At 51.7% G+C, this 13,057-nt stretch overlaps 1 long non-coding RNA gene across 2 annotated transcripts; it reads left to right on the top strand.

The window, feature by feature from the left end:
- The first annotated feature begins 199 nt into the window (after positions 1-199).
- On the top strand, positions 200-11,992 carry LOC111722466. 2 transcript variants are annotated; one of them, XR_002771262.1, is made up of 4 exons: positions 200-1,325; positions 9,126-9,311; positions 10,756-10,901; positions 11,118-11,992. It is a non-coding gene; the product is annotated as an uncharacterized LOC111722466 (long non-coding RNA). The 2 variants fall into 2 exon arrangements; XR_002771263.1 differs by lacking the exon at positions 10,756-10,901.
- The last annotated feature ends 1,065 nt before the right edge of the window (positions 11,993-13,057 follow it).

Here is a 13,057-nt window from a genome sequence, read left to right as displayed (position 1 = left end):
CGGCTCCGGCGCGGATGGGTTCGGGCTCGGCGTCCGGGCGTCCGGCAGGGCGGGGGCAGCGGAGCCGGCTCGGCCACCGCGCTAGGCGCGAGTGACAGACCTAGGGCGGAGGGCGGGGCCGCCGGTGGGGATGAGGTCATGCCCGGCGAAAAAAGCCCCTGACGTCACCTGCAGCCAATCAGCGCTCGCGGCTCAGGGGCAGGTGACGTCAGCCGGAGCCCCGGCTGCTGGTGGAGATTAGAGGCTGCGTCCGGCGGTCGGGGGGGAACCGGGGTGCGGGTCTCGCCGCTGCCTCAGCGGTCGCTGCCGCCGCCGCCCTGCGCCCTCGTCCCAGACAGACTCTTAAAGGAGCCACGCGGTGCCCCATACCATGCTCACGACCCCGTGGGCCGGCGATTTGTGCCCAGGGACGCCACCTCCAGGAAGCCTTCCTGGGCGCAGGGCTCTGCGTCTCCCGGGACCCCTTTGCCTTGCCGCACTCAGAGCCCCGACGGCCTGGACGCGGAGTGCCCTGCTTGCCGGCTGAAGCTGGCGCCGGTTCCCTTTCTCTGCGCAGCCTTTGTTTGCGCAGGGCCGCCTCCAGGAGAGCCTTCCCAGCCCGCTGCCTGGTGTCAAGTCTGGCCAGGCCCCTTGCCTGCCACATCCACGTTCCCCCGCTCCAAGACCCCCAGAGGTGGAAGCCCCATGCCGCTTTGCCACGGAGGTAGTTGGAAGCTCAGAGGCGACATAGTTAGCCTCAGGTCACACATCCTGTGAACTCGGGTCAAGGGGGAAGTCTCGAGAACGCTTGGGCGCTCTCTCGGTGCAGCGCTGGCTCCAGCCCCCGGGACAGCCAGCCTTCCACCCTTCCCGGGAAGAGCTGCCTCTGCACAGCCCTCCCCGCGCCCACCCTTACAGCCCTGTGAAGGCTGTCCAGTGTTCGCCTCCCGATGACCCCGGTGAGAACATAACCGGGCGGCGTGGACGCCGAGAGTCCGGGTCATGAAGACACAGGTAATTACACGGGCACATGTGGGCCAGAAGCATACAGGGGCGGGACAGATGCTGGAGTGAGTGGGCAGTCAGGCCACCGCGGGGAGCAGTGGCCGAATGTAGAGGCAGTGCTGATGCTGGGGGAGGAACACAGCAAGCCGGGCAGGCAGGTCCTGGGCTTCTCCTGGGGACCAAGGCGAGGGTGCTCCTGCAGTCCTTGTCTATTGACTCTACGAATGTTTGCCGGGATCTTTTCTGAGCTGGGCCCTGCTGCTGGACTTTGAAGACAGAGGTGGAGGAAGGGCTCAAGGAACAGTTTCAGGACAGCCCAGGAGCCCTGGGACACTTTGAAGGTAATTATTTGGGGGAGTGTGACTGCCCCCTTCCTCACTGCATGATGGAAAGCGAGGGTAGTTCACCTTCCATCCTGAAATCTCCAAGCCAATTCAGCTTCTCAGGGTAACCCTGTGTCTCTGAGAGGGTCATTGCCCTTGCTCTAGAGAAGGATGTTGGAGGTGCCCCTCAACTGTTGCAGGTTGAACAAAGTATCACAGAAAGTCAAGCAGGCACACCCCACCAACTGGCTTGTCCCCTCCAGCCAGGTGGGCACTCAGGCTGGGACAGAGGAGGTGCTGGACAGGCTCTGGCATCCTCCCAGTTCCCATGCTTGGTCTTTTTTTTTTTTTTTTTTTTTTGAGACAGAGCCTCAAGCTATCCCCCTGGGTAGAGTGCCATGGCATCACAGCTCACAGCAATCTCCAACTCCTGGGCTCAAGCGAGTCTCCTGTCTCAGCCTCCCAAGTAGCTGGGACCACAGGCACCCCCCACAACGCCTGGCTATTTTTTGGTTGCAGCCGTCATTGTTGTTTTTTGGCGGGCCCGGGCTGGATTCGAACCCGCCACCTCAGGTGTATGTGGCTGACGCCTTAGCCACTTAAGCTACAGGCACCGAGCCCATGCTTGGTCTTCCTACCAGGCTGTGCCACCCTCAGCATCCCAGCTCTTCAGGTAGTTGGCAATTTAGTAATTGCTTGTAGCTCTGCTCTGTCCCTGAGAATTCAGTGGTTGTGTGTCTGTGGAGTGGGGTGGTGAGTGGTGGAGTGTCCCAGGGTCAGGCCCAGCACACAGACCAACAATGGGGTGGGGTGGGGGTAGAAGTCCCCCCAAAGGAAGCCCTGGGGTCCAAGGGTCATTAGGCGCTGGAACTGGGTTTCAGTCTTTCCTTTCTCCCTGCCCCAGCCTGGCCTGGGAGGAAAGGGCCCAGAAGAAGGGGGGCCATGACTGGAGGGGGACCATGAGGCTGCAGGTGCCACACACCAAGATGTGTGACCAGGTGAACCTCAGGCCTCAATGGGTAAGGGTCTGAGTAAAGAGAGGCTGTGGCCTGAGAAAGGGACCAGGCAGCCAGAGGGGATTCCTGAGGAGGCAACAACACACCTGGACCTAGGAATGGCACTGTCACTGTCAGATGTAAGAGCTGTCCTCTGGGGGATTTCACCTGGAGGAGATGTCTGACCTGGAGTGAGGTCATCACTGTCAGAGGAGCTGTGGGGGGCAGGGCAGGGGTCACCTGGCTTGATGCCTGACCTGGCTTGCTGTCCCTGCCAGGCCCATGTGCAGCTCCGTGGAAAGGGGAAGAAGGTGTTGCTGGGGGCTTCTCTTTTGCCCAGCCAGGATGTGGTCAGGGTCTACAGGTGGCCTGAGAGCATACATTATTCTTTAAGATCACTATTTATGGGCAGTGCCTGTGGCTGAGTGGGTAGGGCACTGGCCCATATACTGAGGGAGGCGGGTTCAAACGGAGCCCTGGCGAAACTGCAACAAAAAAAATGGCCAGGCATTGTGGCAGGCACCTGTAGTCCCAGCTACTCCTGAGGCTGAGGCAAGAGAATCGCCTGGGCCCAAGAGTTGGAGGTTGCTGTGAGCAGTGTGATACCATGGCACTCTACTGAGGGCAATAAAGTGAGACTCTGTCTCTACCAAAAAAAGAAAAAAAAATCACTATTTATATCCTGGGCAGTTCCTAGCTGGCCCTGAGCAGATGGCAGGTGGTGACCTGGAACTTCTTGGGAGGGAGGGTGGCACACAGCTTGCCTGGATGTCTGGTCAGTCCCTGCCTAGGGGAGTGCCCTGGGCAGGGCAATTCTTCTGTAATTGCAGTGTTCATTTTTCTTTCATATAGGCACTTAAAACCTTAAGTTTTGCCACCCACTAGTCTGGAGGGACAGGAAAATAATCACTCTACAGCCCCCCAGCAGCCCCCACCCCTATCCCTGCAGTGGTTGGTCAGTTGGGGGCTGACCTTACACACACCGCACCAGGTTAGTTCAGTGCTATCCTGCACAGGTGTGCACAGGAGTAGGGGCCACCACATTGAAGAGGCCTGCTGCTGGGCCCTACCACCTGTCCTGAGGCGGAGGAGGCGCCCAAGGAGCTGCTGGGGCGGGGGCGGGCGGAGTAGCTCCGTACCCGGGTGCAGGTGGACCTGAGCTGTGGCGGGCGATTCGCATGCGCCCTCTGCCGTCCGCAGGCCGCCATCGCCTGTCCCGTCACAGCTGGGAGGATGTCCAGTCTCTTAGCACTCTTTCTGTACCCAGGGAAAAGTGAGGTTCTCTTTCCTCATTGATTTGCATTCATTTGTTTCAAGTAATGATATGTGGTAATCATCGGTGCCATTGTATTTCGCATTAAGTTAAGGCATAGTTAATGCAATAAAATGCTCATCTCAGGGGTTCAAGTATTTTTTTCCTGGTTATTTGTTATAAAAAAAAGTCATTTTTAATTGTGTTAAAATGCATACAACATAGAATTTACCATCTTAATCATTTTTAAGCATACCCTTGAGTGGCACTGAGCATGGCCACGTTGTGCAGCTGCCACCACCATTCACATCTAGAACTTTTTGTCTTGTAAAACTAAAGCTCATTGCGGGGGCTTCAGGCCTAATGCCTGTAATCTCAGCACTCTGAGAGGCCAGGATGGGTGGATTGCTTGAGCTGAGCAGTGTGAGACACCAGCCTGAGCAAGAGTGAGATCCTGTCTCTAAAAACAATGCCTGTAGTCCCAACTACTTGTGAGGCTGAGGCAGGAGGATCACTTGACCCCAAGAATTAGAGCCAGGTGGGCGTGCAGGCTGGGACAGAGGCCATTGGAGGCCATTGTACTCTACTGGGGTGACAGAGGGAGACCTTGTCTAAATTTTAAAAAGAAAAAACAAAACAACTGATGCTCTGTCACCATGAAGCACCAACTCCTCATTTTCCTCCTCCCAGACTCTGGCAGCCGCCATTCCAGAGATGGATTTGACAGCTGTACACACCATGTTATTTATCACCATCCATAACAAGGCCTGGGAAGTCCCTCCCGCCCCTTTCCTCATGTCAGTCAGTGTTTCCAGCGTCAGTTTCACACTTCTGGAAATGGAAGCATATGGTCTGTGTGGCTTCTCTCAGTGAAGGAAATACTTTTGGGATTCATCTGCAATGTTGCTTTCCTACAGCCTGATTATAAATGTCTGTGTGGTGTTGCATTTCATGGGTCTATAGTGGTAGGTGAACCAATTCTCTCTCTCCCTCCCTCCGTCCCTCCCTCTCTCTCCCACTCTCCTTCTCCTTTTCTCTCTCTTTCCTTTCTCCCCCCTCTGTCTCTCTCTTTCCTCCCTCTCTCTCTCTCCCCCCCCCTTTATCTCTTTTTCCTCTTCCCCTTTCTCCCTCTTCCTCTCTCTCCCTCTCTCCCTCCCTCTCTCCCCCTTTCTTCCTCTCTTCCCCCTTTCTGCTTCTCTCTCTCCTCTCTCTCTCCCTCTCCTACTCTCTCTCTCCCCCTTCTCCCTCTCTCTACCCCTGTCTCCCTCTCCCTCCATCTCCTTCCCTCTCTTTCCTCTCTCTCCCTCTCCTCCCCTCTCCCTCTCTCTTCTTCTCTTTCCCCCTTTCTCCCTCTCTCCCCCAAACTCCCTCCCCTCTCTCCCTTCTTCCTCTCTCTCCCCTCTTTCTCCCTCCTTCTCTCTCTCTCCCTCTCCCCCCTTTCTCTCTCTCTCTCCTCCATTTCTCCCCCCCTTCTATAGACACAAGGTATCACTGTGGTGCCAAAGCTGGTCTAGAATGCCTGGGCTCACGGGATCCCCCTGCCTCAGCCTCTGGGGTAACTAGGACTACAGGTGTGCACCCCCACACCTGGCTCCTATGCACTTTTTTTTTTTTTAGAGGCAGAATCTCACTTTATTGCCCTTGGTAGAGTGTTATGGCATCACAGCTCACAGCAACCTCCAAATCCCGGACCTAGGTGATTATCTTACCTCAGTCTCCCGAGTAGCTGGGAACACAGGCGCCTGCCACAATGCCTATTTGTTGTTGTTGTTGTTGTTGTTGCAGTTTGGCCGGGGCCGGGTTTGAACCCGCCACCCTTGGTATATGGGGCCCGCGCCCTACTCACTGAGCCACAGGCACCACCCTCCTATGCACTTTTAATACAGGTTTCAGATTATTTTATTTCCTATATTCTTATGACATTTTATAACTTAGAAATGTACCTACGGCTCGGCGCCTGTGGCTCAAGTGGCTAAGGTGCCAGCCTCATACACCTAAGGTGGCGGTTTCGGATCCAGCCTGGGCCTGCCAAACAATGATGGCTACAACCAAAAAAAATAGCCAGGTGTTGTGGCGGGCGCCTGTGGTCCCAGCCACTTGGGAGGCGGAGGCAGGAGACTCGCTTGAGCCCAGGAGTTGGAGGTTGCTGTGAGCTTTGATGCCATGGCACTCTACCCAGGGGGACAGCTTGAGGCTCTGTCTAAAAAAAAAGAAAGAAATGTAGGTAGAGAACAGTGTGACAGCTGTCTGGCTGCTAAACCCAGCAATGTCAGCATTTCTCCCTTTTTCCTTCAGATTAGAAAACTACAGGTACAGGCCTCTGGCTCTCATGCGCCTTCTCTCTGGAGGCGGCTGCCACTTAGCTCTGTGACTGTCTTCCTGGGGCTGTAATAACTGCTTTACTCTGTATTTGAGTCTTCATGTACAACAGATGGCTTTATTGTTTGCACTTTCAAACACATAGAAGTATCATCATAATATAACTGTCCTTTTTTAATTTCTTTATTTTCACTGTCTAGCCTGTTTGTCCTTTTTTTTTTTGCAGCTTTTTTTTTTGGCCGGGCCCAGGTTTGAACCCGCCACTTCCAGTATATGGGGCCAGAGCCCTACTCCTTTGAGCCACAGGCACTGCCTGTTTATCCTTTAAAAATAATTTTTTTTTTTTTTTTGAGACAGAGCCTCAAACTGTCACCCTGGGTAGAGTGCCGTGGCATCACAACTCACAGGAACCTCCAACTCCTGGGCTTAAGCGATTCTCTTGCCTCAGCCTCCCAAGTAGCTAAGACTATAGGCAGCCACCACAACACCTGGCTATTTTTTTTTTTTTTGGTTGTAGTTATCATTATTATTTGGCAAGCCTGGGCTGGATTCAAACCTGCCAGCTCTGGTGTATGTGACTGGGGCCTTAGCTGCTTGAGCTACAGGCGTCGAGCCAAAAAGAATTTTTTAAAAAATGAGCCAGGCTGGGTGCTAGACACTTCCACATTGCACAGAAGATGTTATAAAATGCAAATGTAATCCCAGCACTCTAGGAGGCCAAGGTAGGTGGATTGCCTGAGCTCACAGGTTCGAGACCAGCCTAAGCCAAAATGAGACCTTGTCTCTGAAAATAGCCAGGTGTTGTAGTGGGCACCTGTAGTCCCAGCTACTTGGGAGGCTGAGGCAAGAGGGTCACTTGAGCTCCAGGGTTTGAGGTTGCTGTTAGCTATGATGTCATGGCACCCTACCCAGAGCAGCAGAGTAAGACTGTGTCTGAAAAACAAAATAAAACAAGGCTCGGCGCCTGTGGCTTAAGTGGCTAAGGCACCAACCACGTACACCCAAGGTGGTGGGTTCAAATCCAGCCCGGGCCCGCCAAACAACAATGACAGCTGCAACCAAAAAATAGCTGGGCATTGTGGCGGGCATCTGTGGTCCCAGCTACTTGGGAGGCTGAAGCAAGAGAATCGCTTGAGCCCAGGAGTTGGAGGTTGCTATGAGCTGTGATGCCACAGAATTCTACCCAGGGGTACAGCTTGAGGCTCTGTCTCAAAAAATAAAATGAAACAAAACAAAACAAAACAAAACCCCCCAAACAAGACAGGATCTTGCTATGTTGCCCAGGCTGGTCTTCAAACTCCTGGCCTCAAGCAGTCCTCCCACCACAGCTTCCCAAGTAGCTGGGACTGTCGCTAGACATTGCCATGCTTTCTGGCCTGTTTATCTTTTGCATGCAAATGAGCTGGGTATCCAGTTTACCTGTTCCATAGGTTTCTGTCATGTGAATAGACTTTATTCAGCCCCTGATGGCTGTTAGCTGACAATTATACTACATGAAGCAGTATAGCAATGAAAATCCTAGTAGACACTCCCACACTGCACGGGAGAGTGTTATAAAATGCAAAATCTCAGGCTCCACCCCAGGCCTGCTGAGTCTAGAATCTGTGTTTTAAGAAGTCCAGGAAGAGTGGCACCTATGGTTCAGTGGGTAGGGTGCCAGCCCCATATACCAAGGGTGGCTGGTTCAAACCTGGCCCTGGCCAAACTGCAACAACAACAAAAAATAGCCAGGTGTTGTGGTGGGCGCCTGTAGTCCCAGCTACTAGGTAGGCTGAGGCAAGAGAATCGCTTGAGCCCAAGAGTTTGAGGTTGCTGTGAGCTGTAATACCATGGCACTCTACCAAGGGTAACAAAGTGAAATTCTGTCTCAAAAAAAAAAAGAAAAGTTATCAGTTTAACCATTTTTAAGCATTCACTTCTGTGGCAATAAGCACATTCAGTGCCATGCAGCCATCACCACCCTCCATCTCCAGAACTTTTTCTTCTTCTCAGACAGAAGCTCTGTCCTCCTCCCAGCCCCTGTCACCCACCATTCCACTTTCTGTCTCAAGGAATCTAATGATTCTGAGGACCTCATGTGATCCACTTACATGAATCATACAGTATTTGTCCTTTTGTGTCTGGCTTATTTCACTGAGCATGACATCCTTAAGGTTTGCCCATGTTGTAACATGCCAGAATTTCCTTTCCTTTTATGGCTGGGTAATATTTCATATTATGGACGAATCATCCATCTACTGCTTCATCCATCAACGGATGCTTGGGTTGTTTCTGTTTTTTAACTATTGGGAATAATGCTACAATGAACATTGGTGCAGACATATCTGAGTCCTTGCTTTCGATTCTTTTGGGTATGCACCTAAGATTGGAACTGCTTTATCACAGGGCAACTGTACGTTTGATTTCTGTGGAACCACCAAACTGTTTTCCTCAGTGGCTGGACCACTGTACCTTCCTACTGACAATGTATGGGGCTCTAGTGTTTTGACATCCTTGCCAAAAGTGATTTGGGGAGTGTCCAGTTCTATGAATTTTAACACACATGTATACCCATGTACCTCACTGTACCCAGGTCACAGGACAGCCCCCTCACCTCAGAAGTCTCCACAGCCACACTTGCCCTCCACCACCAGCCCAGTAGCTGATTGGTTTTCCACCTCAATGACATAGCCATTATGAGGACATCTTCAGAATGGAATCAGTCAGTTTGTCAGCTTTCGAGGCTGGGCCCAGGAGATTCACCCTGAGTGTCAACAGTGCACTCCACTTTACTGCTGGGTGACATTTCATTATGTGAATAAAACACAAATTTACCCATCACTTGTAGAAGGATATTTGATCCATTTTCATTTTAGGTAGATTATTAATAAAGCCAGTATCCCAGCCTGAGTGAGAGTGAGACCCCGTCTCTTAAAAAAATAGCCAGCCATTGTGGCAGGCGCCTATAGTCCCAGCTACTTGGGAGGCTGAGGCAAGAGAATCACTTATGCCTGAGAGTTTGAGGTTGCTGTGAGCTGTAACACCATAGCAGTCTACTGAGGGTGACAAAGTGAGACTCTGTCTCAAAAAAAAAAAGGTCTTCTAACCCAGGTACATTTATTTAGTTTTTTGAGTGTCCTTTGCAACTTTCCCTGGAAAGGTCTGATATCACCTGTGTTAGGTATATTTCTATTTACTTTACAATTTGTGTTGCTACAGTGACAGGTGCCACCTAATAACATCAGTTTCTAATTTGTTGTTATTTGTCTGCAGGCTGTTGGTTCTTCATCCTGGCAGATTGCCTCAGAATTCCTTGGATTTTCCAGGGAGATGGCCCTATCATCTGCTTCTTCTAACCCTTATCTGCCTATCTCTTCCTTGTCACACTGTGTTGGCCATTACAACATAAAGTACATGGTGGTATGTGGTTCCCAAAAGCAGCCAGAGGCAAACGCTAATGTAAGTGTTTTCTCAGGAAAGGTGGGGGTGGTGGCAGGGGGCAAAGGCAAGCTGGCTTTACCCAGTTGGCCACAGTCACCTCCAGGGAGGCACTGGAGGCACTGCAGCTCAGAACAGTCTCCGAGGAGCGAGGAGAGCATTTCAGCTGCAGTCTTTCATAGGTCAAAGTTCGCTTCGGGGGAGTTAAGGTCCCTGCCCCTCTGGGCACCCCCTGGGAAGGCCAGTGAAGTTGGACCAGGGACAGAAGCTTCCAGGGATCATGAGGTCAAACAAAGCCTACCCTCCCTGGGCTGACAGGGTGTGCAGGCAGGGCCAAGCAGAGGTGGGGGGAGATTGGGAGAAAGGCAAACCAGACCCTAGAATTACGAGGCAGTATTCTACAGCATCCCAGCATGAATCAGGGGCTCCCCCCGCCCCAAAGCTGTCATCCAGGCTCTCCCATACCACCCTTAGGTTACTTGGGCATCATGTCACACAGGCATGAAGGCTCACAGCCCCATACTCCCCTCACTGAAGTGTCAAATCCCAGATTCACACTTTTAATACCCCTTTTCCTTAAAGCCATCAAATCAGCACCCATGGGACAATGGGCAGTGGAAGTGCCCAGGGTGGGCTTTGTTCTAAGCCTGTGGAGGCCAACACAGCTCCATCCTGGCTTCTGAATGCCCCAGGAATGTGTCCAGATCTCCATTTTATCCAGTTGCTGTTACCATAACCCTCCCCTAGGCAGCTTCACAGAGGCACCTGGACCCTCCTGCCTGCTCCTTCTCTGTTGCATCTAAGCACTGGGGCTGGTGGCCGAGGGACCACAATCTTACTGTAAGACATGGCTTCTATTCATATGTTCCTATTAAATGCTTCTTTTTTTCTAAAACTTTTTCGTTTTTATGAGATGGTCTCTGTTGCCTGGGCTAGAGTCCAGTGGAGACATCCTAGCTCACAGCTCAAACTCCTGGGCTCAAGGGATCCTCTTGCCTCAGCCTCACCAGTAGCTAGGACTACAGGCATCTGCTACAATGCCTGGCAAGTTTTTCTATTTTTAGTAGAGATGGGGTCTCACTTTTGCTCAGGCTGGTCTTGAACTCCTGAGCTCAGGCAGTCTTCCATCTCAGCATCCCAGAGAGCTGGGATTATAGGTGTGAGACACTGTGCCCAGCCATACTTATTTTTTTTGAGACAGAGCCTCACTATGTTCCCCAGGCTGGAGTGCCGTGGCATGATCATAGGTCACAGCAGCTTCAAACTCCTAGGCTCAGGCAATGCCCCTGCCTTAGCCTCCTGAGGAGCTGGTTTATTTTTATTTCTGTACAGATAGGTCTCACTATGTTGCCCAGGCTGGTCTTGAACACCTAGCCTACAAGGCTCAAATGCCATGCCCACAGTGGGTGGTGGGCCCCTTTGGAGAGCATGACATTCCTGTTCTTGGCTCTATCTGGTCTTGCAGACTTCATCTGGAGATCTGCCTTCATCCAAGGGATCTTTAGGCCGCAAACCAACCCAGCCTCCTTCACGAGGCCTCTGGCATCAATAAGGAAGGTGGTCTCCTCCACTTTACAGACGCAGACCCTGCAGATACCCTGCCCTTCTCAGGTGAGGGGCCTGCCCCTTAAGCAGGAATAGCTCTCCCATGACAGTCAGCCATCCACTGGGTCTTGCCATATTGCGGTCCTGGATACGAGTCTAGACACAAGGCTGCAGAGCACACAGAGCTGTGTGGGAGCCATCCAGCTGGGGCCACCATGTGTGGGAGAATGACTCTGATGTCCCCTTGGCACCCAGACTTCTGCCCTTACTCTATTGATCCAGGTGCATATCCACATGACCTGACTGCCCTGGGACCCAGCCAGCTGCATGATTGTCGGCAGCCTTGAGCTTCCTCGGCACTGACTGAAGTTGTTGCCAGAAACACCAGGAGCAAACATGTCACAGAGCAGGATACTGGCTGCCACTCAGATGAGCCTATCCCATGTACCTGGGTGGGATGCCCTTTCTCTCCCAGTCTATGCAAGTTCCCTGCACATGCTGCAGGCAGATACCTGGCAGCTAGGCTTCCTCATAGGAGTCCGACCAGCCGTACTTCTGGAGAGCTTGAGGCCGTCCTCACTGGGCACATCCTGTCACAGCTGCTGGGGTGACAGTAGTGGGTTTGGCTGTATAGATAGCATCTTAGCCCTCTGCATGGGAGACTGTCAGCAAGGAGCACAGCTGTGCTTTCTCCATGGGTTGTGGGGACTCTCCAAGTCCTCTATCCTGTAGGAAAGTGAACAGCAGCTTGGCTCCGCTTGGCCAGCTTGTCCTGGCCCAAACTCCGGTCACTCAGCCTGTAACCACAGACTGAACTCACTTTTGTGACCAGGCGGCCTAAGAGGAGGGGGGTGGGGGTGCCCCTGCTGGGTAGCATTCACTGGTGAGCTTAAGCTTACCTTGTTCCCTCCGATTCTGCTTTTGTGCTGAGGTGGTGTGTTTGTTCTGATTCATGAATGGGTGTTAAATTTTATGAAATGCCTTTATTACATTTAGTGAGACAATTGCATTTTTCTTCTTTTATTCTAAGAACGTGGTGAATTGCAATGATTGCACTTTGTCAGTCCTTCCTGATCATGATATATTTGCTGATATTTTGTTAGATTTTTGCATTTGTGCATGAGATATTTTGACATACAGGTTTTCTTTCCTGCTATGCCTTTGTCTGATTTTTTGTTTGTTTTCTTTTGTCTTGTTTTTGAGACGGGATCTCACTCTGTTGCCCAGGAGCACAGTGGTGTCATCACAGCTCACTGTAGCCTCAAACTCCTGGGCTCAGCTTCCCGTGTAGCTGAGACTGTAGGCACCCACAAGCATGCCCAAATCATTTTTTGTGTGTTTTGTAGAGATGGGGGTCTCTCTATGTTGCCCAGACTGGTCTGGAACTCCTGACTTCAAGCAACCTTCCCACTTGGGCCTCCCTGATTGCTGGGATCACAGGCACGTGCCTCTGTGCCTGGCCTCATCTTTACTTCTGACTGTTTCTGTGACTAATTTTGCTGATACTTAATCACCCTTTCATGCCTGGAATGAACCCAACCTGGCTATAGTGTATTTTTATGTGGATACACTGGTGGATTCCATTGATTAATATTTAGAAATTTTTGCATCTCTTTTCTGAGTTAAATTTGGAGGGATTCTTGGATAATAGTGTTGTAGCTCAAATACACATCACCTCTCCTCTCTGCTAACTCTGACTTCAGCCCAGTCCAGCCTCTACTCTCTACCTCCTAACTCTGGGTTTGATGAGAACTTGGCAGCTGGAGCCCCTGGTCTACGGAAGGATTAGACCACAGAGAGCTGTGGGACAGAGCAGTATTTAGCACCCATCCTCACATCCTGTGTTTATCAAACCCCAGAGCGAGTGACACCGAGAGTGAGCTGAACATGCACTGTGGGCTTCAGGTGGCCACAGCGTGGTGATTGTGATGTGTGAATCAGGCTCCTGGACAGTAACAAAGGCTCCACTCTGGTGGGGATGTGGGCAGTGGTGGTGCTGGGGCTGTGCATGTGTTGGGGAGGAGATGATGTGGGAAATGTTTGTACTTTCTGCTTTTGCTGTGAACCTGAAATTGCTCTGAAAAATAAAGCCTATTAAAGCACAGTTGTGGACGAAATGAAGGAGAGACGGTGACTGCCAAGACCCAAATTAGTGGTCTGAAGGATGGAGTGGAAGACCTCAAGTCGTAGACATGGATTCTACAAACCCTGATGCCGGGAGA

Source organism: Otolemur garnettii, unplaced genomic scaffold (genome assembly GCF_000181295.1).
Source record: "Otolemur garnettii isolate 467f Iridium unplaced genomic scaffold, OtoGar3 scaffold00260, whole genome shotgun sequence".
NCBI lineage: Eukaryota > Metazoa > Chordata > Mammalia > Primates > Galagidae > Otolemur > Otolemur garnettii.
Note: the sequence above shows the minus strand (reverse complement) of the source record. Positions and strands in the feature narration are given on the sequence as shown.